The sequence below is a fragment of the Trichoplusia ni genome, chromosome 5, assembly GCF_003590095.1.
Source record: "Trichoplusia ni isolate ovarian cell line Hi5 chromosome 5, tn1, whole genome shotgun sequence".
NCBI classification, from domain to species: domain Eukaryota; kingdom Metazoa; phylum Arthropoda; class Insecta; order Lepidoptera; family Noctuidae; genus Trichoplusia; species Trichoplusia ni.
The window spans coordinates 9,736,548-9,758,146 of record NC_039482.1 but is presented as its reverse complement, the minus strand read 5'-3'; the positions used below and the strand labels follow the sequence as shown (position 1 = coordinate 9,758,146).

General features: G+C 35.3%; 1 protein-coding gene across 5 annotated transcripts in view; it reads right to left on the bottom strand.

Moving 5' to 3' along the window:
- Positions 1-21,213, bottom strand: part of LOC113494423 (protein 4.1 homolog) — a 75,344-nt gene extending 54,131 nt beyond the window's left edge. For 3 of the 5 annotated variants that reach the window (XM_026872746.1, XM_026872749.1, XM_026872748.1), the window contains exon 1: positions 20,820-21,211. The gene's annotated coding sequence lies outside the window, so the exon portion shown is untranslated. Of the gene's footprint in view, positions 1-20,819 lie in introns of all 5 variants that reach the window. The other 2 variants (XM_026872751.1, XM_026872750.1) reach the window with 2 other exon arrangements.
- Between the last annotated feature and the right edge of the window lie 386 nt (positions 21,214-21,599).

The window sequence follows — 21,599 nt, the reverse complement described above, 5'->3', positions numbered from 1 at the left end:
TGCAATTCCTGCAAGGTTTTCAATTAAAACGAATAACAAAATTTACCTAAACGTTTCATAACAAAAAAAAATCTCACTTTCACTTCAAATCGTGCATAAATGGCGAAACGAATTGCGATTTGTAATTGAACAAAAAACAACATGAAAGCTTTAAAAGGTACTGTTAAATTCTTACATCATGTTTGTATACTTGGCGCTGCAAACCTAACGTAATCATGTTATTATTGGGCCTGCCATTTGATATTGTATAGCGAATTGGACTGGACCATGCCCAATAAGGCGATAGCCGTTCTAAAATATTGTTATACAAGAACACTTTGAAATTATGTACAGCATTGTTTGCCTGCATATAGGATGGGCAACGGCCTACAGGGATTCTCTGCTTGAACTCCATTGATCAAAACTCTGCTCTAGTTACTTCGAGTACTAAGGCAAAACATCTAACTCGTCTCGCCAATACTGTCATGGTAAGCCACCACCTCATTCCATTATTTGCGGATATATTCCTAATCATGAGTTTTTTTTCCTCTCAAATAATTTAAATTACGCATCGGTCCAGAGCATTATGACCAGAAATACCCTTATCAATATTAGTAATTCAGTAATCAACCTACCGGTGACATACCAAAAATATCTGAGGTCCGTACGTATTGGTCTGGCTAATTCAATCGACCCAGAATGTGATCCCAGAATAAGTGCTCGCCCGTAACCAATTAACCGCTGTGGTTTTATTGTTCGATTGATGCTATACTCGCACTGTGAATGAATATTGTTGCTTTCATTCATAAGTCCACATGACAATAGGTAGTAGATTTTGACCTAGATTCAATGTTTGTCGTGTTATTATTAGATGAAGTAACTTTGCGATACTGCGCAACAAAACTTCGGCAGAATTCCCGAAACTATCGTGACTTTTTTCAAAAATGGGGTTTTGCACTTACAAAAATTGAGAAAACTAACAAATATCATTAATCATAACTACTTGTCTTCAAATGACACATCATGCAAATAGATGATAATTAATGTAACATGACCGATTATACACCCAGTTTATCAGACGACATACTGTCTGTAAAGTTAGCAAGGTTGAGAGTATATTTATTAGCAAGCCACATTTTTGAAGTGATATGAATCATTAATCATTATGGAATTCAATGTGTAGCATACATTTCACATATAGATCACGGTGATCTCATTATGGCAGCTGGTATATAAAGCTCAGCGTATATTCATGGGGACCACACACGCCGTGTGCGGAGTATGAAAGAATCTCTGTTTGTAGTAAGCTGAAAGAAATACTCGTTGAAACTGTGACTAACCAAACCAGTATTGTTGCTCAGTAATTATTGCTATGTCTAAAACATAGAAGGGAATTTTTGCCGAAATCTGGCAGCGCTGTATTCTTCGAAACAGAATAAGTAAGAAATGCCAATGATCAGGCAGAGCGTTCCCGCTGGCAGACCAGCATTCAGTGTTCACTGCTTTTTGCTTTTTAGCTGGCTATTCTCCGTAGGTCGGCAGATGATGCTGACATCCACGTAGGCAATAGACCATAGAAAAATAATGAGCTATCAAATATCAAGGAATTCCGTGATGAGTGTGCGTTCAGTTTTAGCGGCCCTAATCTCCGTTATTTCAGTACGTAATCGCTTTGCTTATAAAAGAGTTTCATAATAAGCGCTGACGTCACTTCCCTGCTGGTCACTGTATTTATATCTGCCCTGCGGCCATTACTGTGGAATGCGTGCCATCTGGTGTTCGGATTGTTTGTAGGGCCACAACTCTACAAGCATACTAAAGCTGTGTTTTATATGCTAAATAAATTTGGGAAGATAACCACGCACAACCCGAGCCGAAGGAGCATTTTAGCCCCTTCATAGAGTGAAAGTTATTCAAAGCCCATATGAAAAGACACTGCGCATCTTATAAGCTACCCATCATGCCCTAACAGTTGATGTCTCTAGCACAGGACGGCGGCGACCCAGGTGTCTGATCCGTGGACAGTAAGAATTGAGGATCATTGGCACACAAAGAACTTTCTTTACTAACAATCTTCCATAGGACGCTTCAAAACTTGTATTGTGTATGCAAGAATTTTACATTTTACAAACAAATCGCTCAATCGCTTGTATCCGTTTATCAGAACATTCTTTCCTACCACAACATTTCAATGGAAAGCAGATAAGATGCGGCCACTCCCAATCTTAAACTGTTACTGGGTCACTGTTCTGCAGCCTTATCAGCTTATCGGCTTACTTAAATCCTACGAAAGTTTATCCATGAGTTATGCAAGTTAAAGAAGTAATATGGTTCTCGGATCTTTATTAAACTTTACTTTGAGCACCAAAGCTGAATAGACCTTATCGTAATGCGGCAAAACTTCGTCAACCTTTACGGAATTTTTACTTATTTTTATACCATGATTGAAACCATTTTAATAATTGTTTCATGTCGAGAAAACGTAACACCTAATAACATTCATAAATTATCCTGGCCAGGAGTACCAACTGCACGTAAGATCATTATGCAGGAATGCCAACATTCGCGTGTGTACCGGAAATGACGTTATATGCTTACGATGTGAGGACGTGGCGTGAGGATATTTTGTAATTTTATTGTGTTGTACACGAATCATACGATGTGACACGAAATACTATAAAAATTCTTTAAAATTTTAAATAAAAGGCAATAAAAAAGTTATACGGAATTAAGAAAATATTCAGCATTTACAAAACCCTCTCTAATCTTTCTAAATCAGTGTCCATCTATAAGTGGTGAAGAATGGGACGGCTATGAAACCAGCATACGAAAATACAAAATGGCATCATTTATCGGCTATTAGTATTAAAATAACAATATATTCGTCAATATTGTTATAAATATAATATGTATTACATCATTAGTTCAAAAATAGTGTGCGGTTATTACTCATAATTATTTTGTTGTCTGTTAACGTGACGAAGGTCGGTTAGTTAAAATTATAGTTAAAGTAATGACTGTATAATGTATTGTAATAACTGGTAAGTAATTAAATTCGTGTGAATTTAGACGGGTGGCTTTTGGTGAGGAGTATTTAAATATCTATTAAAAAGCAGAGAGAGCTTATTATTAGTATTCTATTGTATTAAATAGGTAATAATTATATTCTCATTTGTAAGTTTGAAATATGTAAGAGGTACATATTCAGGGCGGCCATTCCTCCGGGTTTCCCCGACTTTGTTTCTAAGTTCCTAGTTGAAAAGGCATCAAGGGAGTCTTTATTTGAAGTCCGGGTTTAGAAAAAGGTCTGGGGCGCCCGCGTCGCACGCACTGGGGCGATCAATAGATAAAACGACTTGCGTTTTAAAAAACAAGAACAGTGAGCAAACCCAAGTTATGAGCCCCAAAAATACGGGGATTTGTCTTCTGGATACAAAAAATTTAGAGATGGCAACCCTTTTGCTTTTCGATTTTCGAGTACCAACTTGAACTTTTAAATGTCGTATTTTCTTAATAGAAAATACGACATTTAAAAGTTCAAGTATTAGCTTTAATTTACACGAATGCAATAATTTGCATTCGTGTAAATTAAAGCTAATACTTTAGAATGTAAACCAATCCAAATGTAACTAAACTAAACGACTAGTTGACTAGTTCAGTAATATTACTCTCAGGAATATATTTTCCAACCGCAACTGATAAATCCCAGTACATTGACATTAATGACCAGTAACCAGAGATATTCAAATTGATTGCACCCGACAATGGTTCCTACTTCCATACAGCTTATCGGCGTCACGGAGCACTGCCGACACGGACAGCATTATGATTTTTTTATTATTATAATTATGACTGCGGATTGATTACAATAAACTACTGTGTGGATGATACATGTTGTGTTAACGACTGTTTTATTAGAGTATGATAAAATATAAAAGCTCAGTCAGACATTTTGTTTGAAAGCACGCAGTGCAGCGGAAAGATCTAAACGACATGACCCCGCAAGAAGTATATTAAAAACACAAGTATTTCGGAACAAAACTTCCGAGCAAACTACCAGAACTGTAAACTAAACCTGTGACCCTGTAAACTGTAACCCGTGTTAAAAACCTGCTCAAAACACGTAAACCGCCTTAGAAATCTCTCTTCTCATTAAGCAGTGTGTTCTCAGCTTTACATAAATAACGAAGAACACAGAAAAAAAGCAACGACCTGACTAACAATGAACTATTCATCAAACTATCAGACGCTCTGAAGGGCAATGTTTCTTTCTGATCGTTACAATTTATGACCCCTGTGTAATGTATTTATTACGTCGTACATGTTGAAAATGCTATCATACTTCAGCTAAGTTCACGTGTATATGTACGAATTTTCGTGCCAAAGCTATGGTTGTATAAGGTATGTCTATTGTACTCGCCCTAGTGTCGCACTAGGATGGGGTCTAGGGCAGCCTATCGATAACCAATTAATACAGCTCACTGGACAGCAAAATTCAATTTTCATAACCATATTCTAAACTATATTGAGGTCAGTTCACAATATGAAATATTATTAAGATTAAACGTTGTATTTTAAATGGATGTCTATAAACGTAGCATGTACTATGTGGTTACATTTAGATTTAGCTTTTAAACAAAAGGGTATAACTGAAGACAGACAACACTTGGATGCAAAGATTTTATGAAAACTGAAAAGATTGGGCCCAAAAAAATCGAAATTGAAATAGAATTAAATCTAGTTGTTGGTGGTACACAAGGCGTGGCTATAAAGGTTCAGAAAATTAAAAATCAAGTCAAAACAGGTTGGACGCTAAAATCAACAGTGTGATGCTCTGAAACATCAGTCTTTACTAGACGCATCAAGAACCAGCTCCTCATTAAAGTCACGTCAAGCGAAACTTATACGCTACATTACCGGCCCATACATGGACATCCACAGATACTGCCCAACCACATGTTGAATGAAGCAAAAAAATAAGCAAAATTCCTTTAAACTTGCCATTCAAAATGGTGTAACGCGACCAAGTTCTGATTGCAGTATATACAGTATTTTTTAGATAGTCAGATGCCTTTTCAATATTATTTGCTATTCAGCTGATTCTATAGTTAATATCATAAGGACGAGGCTTACATTAGAGTACAGGAAAAAGTCACGAGCATAATTACGTTCCAATTTAATTGAACTGTTCAAAAACCACCAAGAGTTCCTGAGAAATGGCAAAAAATTCGTACTTTAAAAGACATGGAAGTGGAGGCCACCGTCGAAAATCGGTCGAGTTTTAGGATGAAGCAAGATGGTGACATCACGCTATTAAATATACGGGGCACGGGCCAAAACCGGTCCAAGTTTTTTGTACAGACTAAACGTTTGTGGGTAATGGGTCGGAAAGGCGAATACATCGGCGTCGGCGAAAAAATACATTCCAGCCAATAAAGAGGCTACCTCTTTATTTCAAGGTAGTGTGTAGGGTTTTGGACTCAGATGAGGTCGTTTAATGTTTTTTTTTTAAATGCGTTTTAATACTAACTTAAACCGTTTATTTTATTAAATTATCGTACCTAGCTTATCAAGAAAAAATCTTTTTTCCAATCTCTTCGAAACACAAGTACCTTTAGGTACGTATTCTTATCAACAATATCACAGTTAATGCCAGCCCACATCCCATTGTAAGACAACAGCGTAGATAACAGATAAACCCCATAACCTCAAAACAAATCCGCCTTTCCCGTAGATTAGTTGCGACAGTTCCAGACAACAAGTTCACATGACGCGAGCGTGGATAACGCAGGACCGGTTGTGCTGAGCCTGAAGTACGGTTGGCAATAGAAGTCGGATAAAACAATACCACAAGAAAATTTTCAAAAAAAAAATTGATTTGTTGGTATGCAAAGGCAAAATGGAATCGGCCTCCACTATAAAACATTTTCCTTACTTAACATTTTTTTTGCTTATTTTGCTAGGTGCTGTTTGCTGTGCCCTTTTAAATTGAGTTTTTACCAACTTCTGTTGCCGACTGTATCGACTCCGGTGTAATAAGATCACTTGCACATACGATAATCATGATTGACGTTTAGAGAAACGAAAACAGACTTACCAACGAACAGGAACGCTCAGAATATTGAAATAGTTCTTGCTTTAAAGAACTTTGAGATAGAATAAGTTAGAAAGTCAAGAAGAAGTCATAATTTGGTTTATATAGAAAAAGAACTTCATTTAAGAAGTTAAAGTTAAACTTGAAATATTAGAAACGAAAGTTATGATTCCGTCGTAGTAGGAAATCATAATACAAAACTTTCTTCAGTTCCTCGATATTTTATAAGCTTTAAGCTTCGATCGCAATATATAAGAACGTAGACATAATGATTTAAGGAGCGTTGATTCATATCTTAACGTTAAACGAGACAGGTGACAAATCGTAAATCAATACGTAGACGATCAAGATGGTTCGGCTGTAAGAGGCTTACAAAACTACTTAGAAGATATATTCTTCGGTATTTAAAGGTCAAGCAATTCTTATTTAATAGAAACAACACCGGAAACCAAGTATAACAGGTAAGTATATTTCAAAAAGTATGTGCATGAAATGGAAGGACAAGAAATTAAAAGGAGATTTGTCTCTATCACGCATCGAGTACTCAAAGCAAAGTTTTATTGTAATGGAGAGAATTAAAGATTTGTCCTCAGAGGACGGGATAATTCTATTTAATTTTGCCCATTGTAAGCTCTGCCTTACCGACAGGCAGTATCTGAATCAGCACAGCCGATCGCTAACGGTCTAAGCTTATAACGCAAACTCTAAATTGTCGATATTAGAAAGTCTAGATTGAAGGCAAAAAATAATTTACGATACCTTAGATCGCTTCGCTGATAAAACTATAGATTTATGATAAACGTGTTTGTTAATTAAAGCCGATCAATCTTAAAAGATGACGGTTCATTTTTGTTTTTGATCGAGATGCGGTATGTATAATCTGATAAAAGTAAAAACTTTCGTGCAAACTTTATGTCATTTTGAAAGTCCAAGTCACCAAAATCTTTACGCAAAATGACATGCAGCCATTGTTGACTTATTACTCTAGGTTATCAATGCAATAACTACAATCAATCACTCACGGAACCATCCAGAAGACTGTCTACGGCAAAAATTTTCATCAGAACATGCCGCTCGACATTATTATGACATAATTAACATCAATCGTCGGTTCGTCGAACTTGGCGTCGATATCAGGCCCGCATCCGGCGAGAACCGGTAGACCTTACATGGCCATACTCCTCTACTCTATAGTGTCTATAAGCTGTAGGAAGTAGCACGAGTCCAATAACGTTGATAGGGTCATTATAGTTGTAGACCTGTTTAATTGTAGCCGAGGTTTTAGCTTCGTAGCTGTAAATGTATTAGGAAGAATGGTTTTAGTTCTAAGCTCTGATGGTTTTTTTAGTTAAAATCTTTGCAGACTAGCCTAGAACTTGTTAATAGATTGAAGCCATTTTACAGTGAAGTATTCAGTGGGTTTTTTTTTACCGGCTTCGTTAAAAAAATGAATTGATTTGCCCCTGACAAAGAAACGAGCAACTCTCGAATGCAATCAATTATTACAGAAAAGGTTTTAGTTTTCAATTATAAGTAAGATTTTAATCTCTAAAGTTCCAGATACAGGATGATGATTCTACTATATCGGCCAGTATATCTTTTCACTTAAAAGATATAGGGCGTGTGATACAGAGCTCAGTAATGGACATACACTAAACAATGTCAAGGTGACACTAAGCGCTTTTATCGATATGCACCAAATGCACCAACGGAGTCGTGACCAAACATACTTATGCCACTAAGCAGGGACAGATATGTACCTATGAAATATGCGAAGCGGTATCTACCTGAATGCGTTGACTTAAAATCTATAGATAACGTACTGTTTTCAAAATACCAAAATGGCCAAATATGTAACGAGGGAGTACAAAACCTTATTATTAAGCAATGTTAGGACTTCTATCGGCCTATAAAACCTAGTAATAATTTAGGCTTCTCTATGTATCAGGTTTAGACTGTAGGGAAATGAAACCACGGTCAAACAGTTTGAGAGTAGTAAATCTGACCACATTTACTAAGAGAGCGCTATTCTGCAGTTGTTGCACTCATAAATAATGTTTTACTATGTGGGATTTACCTGGTGAGTGAGAAATGTATTCTACTAAAGAAGTCTCAAACTACAGTCTTATACTTTTGCTTTGTTTTCGCGAATAACGTCTTATATAGAATTAAGCCGCCAACGGTTAAAACTTTAACCCCTACAACATTTAAATGGCCCGACCAAGTTTAATCCAAAATGTCTATAATAAATAAACTATCTAAATAAAATTCGTTCAATCCGTTCGGCTGCTATGATGCCACATACAGACAGACAAACACATCAAACTTATAACACCCCTGTTACGTCGTGGTTCAAAAGTCGAGTCTTTACACGCAAAATCTTAACAGACGCGAGACGCTAAAATACTAAACCCAGAGTGAACAATAAAATCACGGTCCATTTCCGTTTTCCTCAATTCTTAAAACAATTACAAGTGACATCAAATAGTTTAAGCATCGTAAAACTAGTGGTGATTAAGGCCTGACTTCACCATCACTAATGGCCACTGCACGTTGCACCAATGACCTCACCGCATGAGGTAACCACGTCTGTTCGTGAGGTCATTATGAGAACGTACACTTTCTTATGTTGTACAGGTTTTTGTGAACCGCAAGCGTTTCCTGAAGAGAGATGCGATTTTGTTTTGTGTGGAATACAATATGTTCCTGGATAAATTAGTGTAGATAAAGCGCCTATAATAAATACACGAAACTACACTGCGACAAGTTCAAAACGTAGGGGGTTTTCTTAAAAGCATTTCAAAAAGCCATCAATCAAGAAATCAATTTCGTTTCTTCACAAAACAAATATCTATAATTTGACTGTAGCCTGTAGTAAAATACTTAAATAAAACGCATTTACGGTCCACAAAATATCTGTTCAAAGTTTGCGTGATTTTTAACACTTAAAACTTCACAATACCTTTACAATTAAACCGCGTTAAAAGAAACGTAACATTTATACACAGGATTCTCAAGACATTCTGGCACCTGCGACCTACATCAAACTAGTTTCGTTCTACGTTGCATTCACTGCAAAACATAGTAAGGTCTTGTACAAAGCAGATGCAAGCTAAGACCTTACTTCATAACCTTAACATAAAGGAAACATGATGTCAGATATGATTTAAAAATAAAAAGATTATTATAATACAAAGATTGAAAATGTGGGCGTTCTATACACTCGACTAGTATGGTAATGGCACACCTATATTTTTTAATGGGGTTTGCAATTTTATTAAAGAAATTATAAAATACAGTTAGACAAAATTTATAACTCAAAGCTAAACAAAGTTTAAGAACTATGCATTTCCTGGGAATTATAGCTTTTATAACAGTTTTCTTCTTCCGGTGTGCGTCGACGAATAACAATAATCTTTTAATAACTTCCATAGTAGTCAAATAGCTAGTCTATTAATTAATATACGTGTGTGTACTATTACTACTATATATATATATATTACTAGCCTGCAATTAATAAAGCGAGAAAGCATTAAAAGGCGCGTGTATCGGTATCTCGTTTCCGCATCTCGACATTTATGCTATAACAGATATGTAATAAACACAATAAATTTCGCAGTTATCTTTTTCAATCACGGTTAAATATTTCTCACGTTGTTTTAAAGAATATTGAACAATATTATTAAAGCAATCGTTTAAATGTAAAATGACTCGAATCAGCGGATGTAAAATGCTAACATTAATCAAGAGTAAATAACAAGAAATTCAAACAAATTTGGCTAACGAATTTGACGAGAAAATTGACGGCAAAGAAAAATAATGATATCAGAAATTAATAAGGTTATTGTTAACAATTAGTTGACAGGTAATTACCAAAAAATATATGCAAGCTTCCTTAATATCCTGCGTTGGACACTTAGTCATTTTAAGATACAGAATTGAACACATGTCATGTTTAAAATTATCTTAATAATTTTATACATGTGCCTGTATAATACAAATGATGTCTGATGGCGAAACTTCCTTTGCAATGTTATATTTAACAAAAAATTCTGGTGACTTAATGTCGTTCTTTTTAACCATTCCTCGAATTCACAACATTTCTAAAAATAACTAATCATAAGAGAAAAAAATATTAAAAAGCCAATACAAACATTTATCATCGTTTCCGCGAGCATAAACAATAGGTTACCATGGCAACGTATTCCCAGATTACAACGGTTAGTTGGCAACTGGACCTGTAATCCAAGAGTTCGTACTAGACCGGCGCCCACGCACTGCGCGGAGCGTAGGCGAGTAATTGTTAGGGTTGATAGATACTCCGCCGAATTGTCAGTCATGATCAAAGACTTACATTTGATTTGGAGGCCGCTTAATGACTATGAATTGTACTGTGTTATGGTTATCATCGTCGAAGTATCCGTCTTTAATAAAATTATTGTTGACGAATCTTTCGAAGAAAATACGATTTACATAATTTTTTAATTGGTAAAATACGTTTTAAATACAAAATAACTAGGTGTGATTCATGCAATATTGATAGCAGTCTTATCCAACTTATCAATTAAACATGCTTGATTCAGACCAACTAACATAACTACTTCAACACAAAACGTCACAAGTAGTCAGAATCATTCCATAGGTTTTTTCCCAAAGGCAAATATGTAATACATTTAGCAATACTGGCAGCCCTACACATAGGCCCATCTGTACTGCCGGCAATAACTCGGCTCATTGTCCAACAGTTTGGGTACGGAACACCTTAGTTTGTTTCAATTCTCCTGACGGCTCGGGATGCTCAAGTTAACAAATCTGACAGACAGCTGTTAAGGGAACCCACGCAGTTGTCTTGATATGATTCGCTACACAAAAACAATAAGGAGGTAAATATAGATGCCCTATAGAAAATGGAAGCTCAATAGGCACATGCTACCCGGGAGCCCATCGCAACTTCAATAATTTAATTGCAGTTATTGAAGCCAGATAGAAAATTCTCCCTTCCTTAATATAAAGTCGATGTAAAATGAGGTTCTGAGCAGTGACACTACCAAGATTTCTTAGTTAGAATCCGATGCGATGAGGTTTTCTTTTATTGATTATTGTACCGATGAAGCCTTACTTACACTATGAATGTATGGCACCTTGACAGTAACCGATGCTAATTGATTTTTAAGCTGATTATTCCGTAGTTAACTTATAAAGAATGTTTCAGGGAACAGGGAAAAGCAAGAATATTTAAATGATCAAAATACCTAAAGTATATCAAGTAATACTATCATTTAATAGACAATTTCATATAAAACGTTAAGCTTAAGATTCGAATCACGTCCATATAAGCGTAACCAATAAATAACGATCGTAACAACACATTATACTTGCAAACGTATCTAAACACAAGCCAGGCCTACATCCAGCCGTCAGCGTCAGTGGACAGTTAATCAACTGCCATTTAAGAAGTAGTTGTAACCTTAACGATATTCAATTAACTAGGCAAGACGGGCTGGAGGAAACGTCCCTCTATTATGACAGCCATGTGGCCTCATGTAGACAACGGGATCCGTGATGAGGGCGTCACTGACGCATTGAAGGCCATCAGACATAACGGGGCAAAGGGGTCCGATTTGGAGCCACTTAAAACAATTGAAAGAGAAATTGTAGATGTCTGCGGCATTACTAAAACGATTTATAAGTAGAAACATGCAGGTTATTATACCATTAATATTGATATTTTTCAGAAAAAGCCAAAGCTCAGACGAATTTTAAGGCAGTATAAAATTTTGTTCCATTTATCATCTCAAATATTATACGGAGGCCACGACAGATGCATGATTCAATTAAACTTCGCGGACACGTCTCACAATTGCCAACCTCATAAAAACTGATCTCATCCTTTTCGGGTCAAGCAAATATTTTTCAACTGGTTTACGACAAGGCAGCAGTATAAAATATTCCATAATTTACGTTGATGCAGCTTTTTATTTTCTGCTGTCACAGGACTTTTTGGACGAAATCCAAATGCATTCGAGGAACACAATTAATTGTGAGTGGCGCTTAAAAAGACAGTATTATTCTTGAGTCACAGATGACGTCACGGTATGGTGTAATCACCGAGAAACTGAATGTGGGATGATATTAATAGGATTGTGTCAGGGACTCGGGAAACACGAGAGGGGTCGTAAACAGAGAGACTTGTTCACAATCTGTCCTCATTACTTTAAATTTTTGAGATTTTGTTTTATATTTTTTTAACTTATACATATATCCGCACCTCGTAGGCCTTGTCATTAAAATATGGAAGTAATTTATTTACCTATTCTAAGCCCTCTTAGCGTCGTTTAATGGTACAAGAAACCAATTGAGAATTTCGCTTGCCTAAAATGTTTGCAAAATAAATGTTACACGGCTAAGGTACAGCTAAGTTTCATATTTTGTCGCTATGCCCGGGGAAGAGGAGCTATTAAGATAGGCATCAGCCTTGAACCATTTTCAGTATAATAAACGGTTCATTAAACAATAACTTAAAGGATCAGGGTAGCCTTTTCTTCCTAAAGGGGCGAAATGGGCCTACCCCTTTACGACAGGCCTTACCTTAAAAAGGGAAGTTGAGATTAAAAGGCTATAGCACGAACTCTATCGATTCTATCGAAAACATTTCTAATGTGAGCGTAATTATAAAAGAGCTTAATGCAATAAATTATGACGTTTCGATAATACTTTTTCGATAACGACCTTTGTGCATGCTCTGAACCCCCTTTCCACATCCTACAAGCTGTTATTGCAACGCGTTAAAACAATATCATGCTATCAGAACCACTAATTAATCTTGCTTAGTAAACACATGTAGTCGTTATCTGCGATCAAGCAGATGAAGGAATCTGTGTCATAGATAAACACAGCTGATTGGGACATCGTGATAATATTGTGCAAAGATATACTGACCTAGTAGGGCGTGGAGTATGTTTACATAGTATATTAAAGCATCTACAATGATAGGGCAAAAAGAGGGCAAACGGTAAAATAGTTAACTGATATTATCTTCTTGGAAAACAACTAGTTATTGTAATTAAAACAACAAACATTTTGCCACGCAATCCGCTTGCGATCACAGTCAGCGCGATGTAATGAAAAAGTCAAACTTTTGAAGTTTTAAGCACTTTAACCTTTAATTTCCCGATGTCCGATTATTACATTACAAATTTAATATCTTATGTAATGTGAAACCTTTTATTAAGTTAGCAGGAGTTATTTGTCATAAGTACAACACACGTAATTATGAAATCCCAACAACCAAAAAGTCATTATTTTTAACTTAATAGCATAACAGGGGTACCTGTGACGAGACAATAAAAGCGTGTGTCATATAAACAAGTGTTTAAATCTAAATAAATAGTCGACAATAACTAAACCAACATCCATTTCAGAGTTAATATTTACAAAAAAACAAAGTAATACCAAAACATATTTAGACAAGATAACGCCGAGAAAAAGCATGAAGATAAGATATCTGGTAAAATGTATACAATGTCAAATGAGTCACAGTTTTATATAGTCTGTGACGCGAGGTAGATAACACACATGCAAATAATATAATTAGTAGGAGCTGTGTGCCGATATCTTCTGAGAACGTTTGTATCTCGTAAACAACTTTTAAAAATAATACGACAGTTCAGTTTATATTCCTTCACCTGCTCAGCTAAGTATTTGCAATCAAATAAAATGGTCCAAAATAAACAGAAATCTAAAGAAAAAAACATACAGAAATCTGCTAAGGAATGAAAAAACAACTTTCTCAGATTCCATACGAAACCTTCAGATACCTCAAACCCGAGAAAACATTCCAAGGTTACAAAAATATTCGCCTCGCTCGGTCATCGACCTCCAAAAGGCAGGAGTTTTGATGGTAGGGTCAACTCAAAATGAACCACATAAGAAAACACAGAAACGTCGTATCTAATCCATTTAAAGTAACTTGCGTGGCGACGAAGGACCCCAAAATGGTCCGTAAATGTATTTTATGACCCCGACGAGGACCTGACATGGTACTTGCAACCCCCGAAACGTGAAAAGACTGCATTATGACCGGTTTGTACAGGGTACAACATTTTGGAATAAGCAGCGCGACTTCTTGAAAGAGATTTACTGAAATAGTACTAATTTTCTCATACAACTCGAAGCAGTTGTTTGGATAAATTTTACAAGACCTAAATGAAGATAAAGCTCGAGTGCCCAACTAATGTAATTATTTTAAAACCCTTAACTGCATAGCAACTAGTGTCTGTGAGAATCAGTATAATTGTTAGGTACAACGAACTTAGTTAATAGTATTTGCGGTCAGATTATCGATATAAAGTCATTTGCGGTCACCGCCCACATTATAAACAGAAGCTCAGGATGGAAAGCAACTTAAGTAGCTTACCTTATTAGAAAAAACTATAAAATTGTTCAATGTTTTAACTATCAGTACTACGGTGTCCAGATTTCCTTTATTCTGTAACTTTTAGCTGTATGAATTAAGATTTCGGCGGTCTACACAAGTTTTGGTACGACAACCAGCTTTGCGATTGAGGAAAACCGCCATTATGGAGCGAGGGTACTGGAGGAATTCGCAAAATCTCGGCGAAAGTTTACTAAGTCAACTTGTGACGTTTATCTCCATTTGTTTTTACTGCATTGTCGCAGTCTCTGTTATCTGCCGCAGAAAATATATCTTTGATTCGAAAATTGTTTGTTCCTTGCACAGATTGCACAGAGGACTTTATAATCGGACTATTGTAGTGGAAAGAGTCTACTCTGGCAAAAAATGCACATTTTACGATGCACCTCTTTTTAAAACAAGACTAACAAGTTTGCAACTAGTAATAAATATCAGGAAAAGCTGTAAAAACAACTTTTATGAAGGTACATCCTATTGAGTATACTTATATAGTACATAGACTGGCGTCACTGCAATCAACACAACTCAAGATTAAATTCAGCAATTGGTGGAGATTTTATCAGCGCAGAAAATAAGTATGAGCATAACACGGTATGAGGTGCTGTTAATTGGAACGGCCATTGTTCACTAATTATGTCAATGTTTTAGTTGAGACGTATGGCGAGTATTTGAGGACAAATTGTTCTGCTCGTTTAATGAATTTATGTTATGAAGAGATTCGTTTGATTGTGATGTATGTCATGAAGATGAGATATTCAGTATGGTTAAATAACTATTTTATCATCGAGACCAAAAAAAATCAAGAAGAACACGAAAAATGAGTTCAAAAAAACGTGGAAAAATAACGGAAAAGGACAAGGCTTGTTTCTTACCGTCAATATTTTATCTAGATATTGGATAGTTAGCTTCGTGTTAAGATTTCAAAGCATTTCCTTTAGATAAACAAACTTTCAAAACCGAATTCCGTATCATCAGTATCTTTCCCTATTCCTTACCAAATCGATATTCGTAATTAAAATTGAACCTTATTTTAATGACTTCCCTCATTTAAACTTACTTCTAACTTATAATGAGATTGATAACTTGTTGTAATTTCCGGATCAAGTTCTCGGTATCATCCGAGAGTTGGGGCGCCTTGGGACGACCGTAGGACTACCGGTGCATCTAAATGACACATAAGCAGTGTAGTACCAGCTATTACCGTTACGAGGCAGGCGAGATAATGAGGGTATATGCACATTACACTGTGGTTATAGCCTATTGGGGAAGACGTGATGGTTAGAGGGTTTAACGCTTCCAGTCCTCTTTAGACTTTAATGATTCGCTAACTGTTGTATATTTATAAGGCTCGTTTTAAGATGCTTGCTGAGGTTTTGCTTGAGAAATAAGAGACTTTTTCTTTAAAATCCTTAAGGCTCAGGTGTTTTAGGTCATTTAAAACAACAATAATCTTTTGGAGTAAGCCGTACGTTACATAAGTACCTATTTGAGGTTCTACAACTTGCAAATCCAGATCAGTCTAACACGGAAATACCCTATTTCTACATAGCTCTTCAAATCGAAAATGTATTCCTGTTCTAAAACTGCCACTACACACATTAGCTTCCATTAACAAAATAAACAGACTTCACTGATCGTATAAACACCAGTATTCCTAATTATTATAGTATTCTAAGCGGTGACCGTTACGGAAGTTTTGAGATGCCAGCTAATGGTGTTCCGTTCGTATTACGAAACAATACTCGCGAACATATAATACATATTAACGAGTACTTTGATATTTTAGTGTTTCCTGTAAGCACTCTCTCTTTATTTCACCGTTGCACCTACAAATCTACTGATGCATTGCAAACCAAAACTAATTAATGAACCATCCATCCGTTTATCACTGAAAATACTTTATTTCTAGACACACAGCCGTTGTTCAGGTCGCAACTTGTAAATAACGCTAAAATAGCGTAATTATTTTCTGTGGCAAGCAAAAAATAGGCATTGTCATTGCACTGACCTACACGGTCGTAGTCAATTACATGAATACATAAAGTTTTTAGGCAAAAACGTTAGGAAATATACAATTACGGTATCACGTTGCACATTATCTAGTTAGATTTATATTTGTTGTAGTTGGTGTGGGATTTTTTTTCGTATTTTAGATCTACATAAGCTTCTAGTATAACTCCTTATAATTCATGTTTGTCTTATTTTTTGAAAAGTGTCTTGTTGTAAGAAAAAGTTTTGCTTTGCCATAACAAATGATGTTATCTTTAACGAGGTGTTATCTTTAATTTACTGATCTATCTAATCTGCTAATCTATCTTTAGTTTCATCATATATTTCATAGTTTTAATTTAATAATGTTATCTTTAATAAGTAGTAAGAATAACTTACTCCTTATTTGATTCGAAACTTTTTTGAGTTCCATCAGATTTATCTCAAATGATTTTAATTACATACGATATTAAATAAAATTATGTTCTCATAGTGTATTACAAGTATGAGGTCAGACAGGAACCGATGACCCAATATTCTCGGAACTCCGAGGAGGTCACCAATACCTACAGCACTATTACTCATAATAAATCATAATCAACTATCATTACTAATTAATCTATTTATAAAAGATTACGTAATTATTCGCTAACTATTAGATATAAAATTACTGTAATATTGGTTAGACCTTCGGTTTGTCGTAAAGATATTTTTCTTTGCCTTTGATATTAGTACAAGTCGATTTTTCTTGAAGCTGTAGATAAAATCAAAAGAAAACTAATGAGATTATTTATTTAATCTGTAGACCGTGGATAATTAGTACAGATATGGGTAATTAGTTGTATAGTAAATGGAATTCCAATTGATAATGCAGAACGGTATAGATTATGCAGGATAAAAAGGTGCCCCCTTGCTGTGACTTCTGCATTAACAAGACTTTTAACGTAGACCATTTAAAAGGGAAATAAGATCTAGGTAAAAAAACATATGGGATCCTACTGCTAACATCGATAAAGTATTTTAATGTAAACTTTAAGAAATACGAAGATTTGTTTTCAATACAAATCATGATGCCATAGGGATCATTTTTCGTAATAACGGTTTTCTAGAAGATCTTAAAAAAAAGACAGAAGTTAAGTCATCATAATCATTAAATTTTCACTCACATAATATTTAGCGATTGCTTTTCAAGTTCTCATCTATGTAGTTAGATTCCAATAAGAAAACTAATAGATAAAGTAATGACACACATATTCCTGGAATGCAAGCACTAGCTTCGAACTCTACAGTTCACTATTAAACATAATTATTGTTTTGTCGAAAAGGAGCAAAAAATGCATGTAGAAAACATTGTTTTTAATGTAACCTCTGTTTGGATAGCCCGATTAAGTCTAGATAGTCCCGAATCTTGATTCATTTTTGCTTATTAACCTGACAATCGATAAAACATGTTAGGGATAACACGTACATATTTTGCCAGGAATTTCGGGGGTTCTCTGATGAGTGAAGCTGCTTTGAGCATTCACTATTTACATGCGAAAGACTGTAGGTACTTTCTTTAGTTGAAAAAGAAGTTCCCCAGTTCCGCTATTTACAATAAGACTTTAGATTGTCGATGAACGAATGGAAATTGGATTGAAATGACGCTATTCGTATTCTCCTAAGCATTTTGCCAACACAATCATTGGAAATTCAGTACGGGGCGGAATACTCACTGTGAATGGCCATGACTCGCAACACTGAGGCACAGACAGCAGAGCCTTAATTTTAGCAGCAGCCTATAGAGTGGTACTGGTAGTATAGAGTGGTACCGCAAAGAAATGTTCAAGCTTAAATGCTTAATTATACATGCTTTATACGCTTCGGCTATGCTATATGTATAATAAAACATCATTACTTAGAATAAAGACCAAACAAAACAACTTCAATCCATTCTACTAGTCTTAATAGGAACATGAGTACCAACAAATTCGTCCGGCGTTCACAAATAGGACCGTTTCACATTAGGTAATCACAAAAACTGTCATGATGTCATCTGAGGTCTGGGGGCTTATCAGAGTGATGTCACCGCATAAAGGTCGAGGCTACACTGATCTTGATTCAGAACGTAGGCAGAATCGTTAAGGTTATTGACTGGAGAAGTTTCTGATAAGGAATGTTTAGGCAGACTGTTACTATTGTTGTTTTGTTATCTCAGTGTTAACGACGTGTAAGTTTTGTTAGATTGACGGGTCACGTATTGTAGAATAACCTTTAGGAAAATCTGTTTCGGCTTTAGTAAGCACTTCGTGCACATTTTTATGCACCTGTTTCGAATATACAAAATGTATATTTCGTTTAAATTTTGGCGGTATAATAAAGTCGCCACGTAATATTTTCGATCGCGCGGCTTTACAGAGAGAAACGTGAAAGATTTGAGTTACAAAACAATATTGGAAGATAGTTCAGACTAGCAATCATATCATGTTTTATGCAAAAAAAAAAAAAAAACAGAAAAAAAAATATTACACTTTTTAGGTACCAGCTTCAATCTAAACAGAGTCAACTTAATTGAATACCATGCATGGAAATAATAGTTTCAAAAGTAAACAAAGTGTTCAAGGGCAGAGCATCATTGACAAGCTATATTATATGAGAATGACATCAGCTAACTGAAGGCTGCACAAATGACAGCATCCTACCTACATATACACATAGCTATATGAATAAGGAAATAAGGTTTTCATGGTATTTTATGGAGATGGAAGTAAAAATTGTTATTATTATGAAACAAATTGATCACACGATGGTATGGAAAGATAAGACCATAATGAGAATAAGTAGTATTGTTTTGTAGTTGACGACTCTTCTTTCAATTACATACAAGTTTCGTAAATTCTAAATAAGTTGAATTAAACTTTGTAGGCCATTGAACAGATACTGTCATGTAATTTAGCTAATGAAGACATATTATGTCTAAATCTTATTGAACTTAAGCACATTCAATACAACACATAATTATAAAATTGATTTAACTTTTGGTTACCAGAAATATGATTATCAAACAGAAATCAGGGTAAATTAAATACTGTTAAACAATTAAATTATCAAATATAGTGTATGTAATTAACCATGATAAAATTATATGGTTGAAACAAATAATTATTTTGATAAATTCCATACATTTTATCCTTGTAATACTTAACCGGTATGTCAAATTTTAAACTTGTTAAACTTGCCAAGTTTAATGAGTTTAAAATGCAATGTTACAATAATACATTACAATGTATAATTACCTAACTATTAATAAATTATTTAATGTTTTTTTAATGAGTGCAATTAAATTAATTATGTCTGATGTCTGTAAACTTTTTGACTCAAAACTCAGGCTTGGGAATTAATAGGAAAATAAAGATAGAAACTTGTGATTTAAGTAAAGATGTGTAATATTTATATTTAAACTCCAACCTAGATTGGTAGCAATGTAAGAGGTCTTTTGTACAGCTTTTTTTAGATCCCTCTGCTGAGGAAAGGACTTCTACACCACTTCATCTTTTGCTTTATATATTAAGTATAGATGCATGTAAATGGCTAGTAAACTGACTATCATCAGAAATAAAAACAAATTAAAGTAACCAATAAAAGAAAACAACAATAACAACACATATCTTGTTATCAGAACATCTGCCAACTGTTAGATGAACCTCCAGTATGTAATTAATTACAAATTAGAGTCCAATTAGCTAACATCCTGTTAATGAGTTCATTAGAATACCTGCTCAATAAGATCAAGATAAGAGTATGGAAGTAGGATATTACAATATTATCTACATTATGCCATATTGCACTTTATGAGCTACAATATTTAATCACTTAGTTTATCAGTGACTCATGAAGTTTCAAAGTATTTCCACAATGTTTAAGATTCGTTAAGTGCTTCTAAAATATTTGTTACCTCCCAAAACATTACCTAGCAGTCTAAATCTACATTTAACTAACTATAAAAGTGCAGTAACGAAGAAACGTGCCAAAGTTGTAAACAGTTTGCGAGTGACGACCTGCCTACTGACCAAAAGTGGGACAACCGGCACCGCGCCCTAGGAACCCCGCCCGCTCTCCGCACAACACATTCCAATAAGAATAAGCCTTTTTATTAAATAAACTCTCCGCAAAACCAACAATAACTTACATGGCAACTAATTTACCCCTCTTACAACAATATTCAAACTTCATAACATTTACAAGAGCGCAGGAAATGTAAAAACAAGCCGTTACCAGCTACGTATGTTCATAAGTTTAAGAAAACGGTAAACTAGTTTTCAATGAGAACTGCATAAAAATTACCTGTTGATCAACAAGATCCCATTAAACACTGCACCGGCGGTTCCGGAGACCTGTAGATTTTGCACTCGATGATTTTTCAGCACGTAAACACAACGGTCTCACAAAAGGGAGAACTGGTAATAACACAACCACGAATCCACCTTTAGACGCACTGTATCACAATACACCTTTTATGTCTGGTGATGAGTTTATTATCTGAATAATTCGTACTCGGACTGTCTACAACAATTTTCATTCATCGCAAGGTGAAATCATTCGAGACGAGTGGCAGTTGGCTGGTGAAGAAACTACGAGCGCGGGCGGCAGGGAGCGCGCGCGTCATCCGCCATATTGGAGGATTACGTCATTTTGTCGTTACTTTTTTTTATGTATGAGTAAGCTTCGAAAACTAGTTTTTCTACCACGTAACGGCTTATTTTGACACAAGTGTCAAATTTTGTACGTGTATCCGAACAAACAACTGAATGTTTCTGTGCCTTCATTCGTTCTTTTTGTTCGTTCTTTTCATGGGTTACCATGTAAGTGTAGAAGTCCCTGAAGTTCGGAAAAATATTTCAAGAGAAAAGTTTCGGCTACGAGGGAAATTCCAATGTATAATTTTAACTAATATCTAAAAGAATTTTTAAATAAAATCATTTCTTCATATAGTTCTATTTCTTCATATTATCTAAGAGTGTTTCTTGTGAGATGACGGCCGATAGGAAGGTATAGAAGAAGATGACATGTTGCGCCGACCCCAAATAAAATAATTGGGATAAGGGCAGGGGAATGATGATTCTT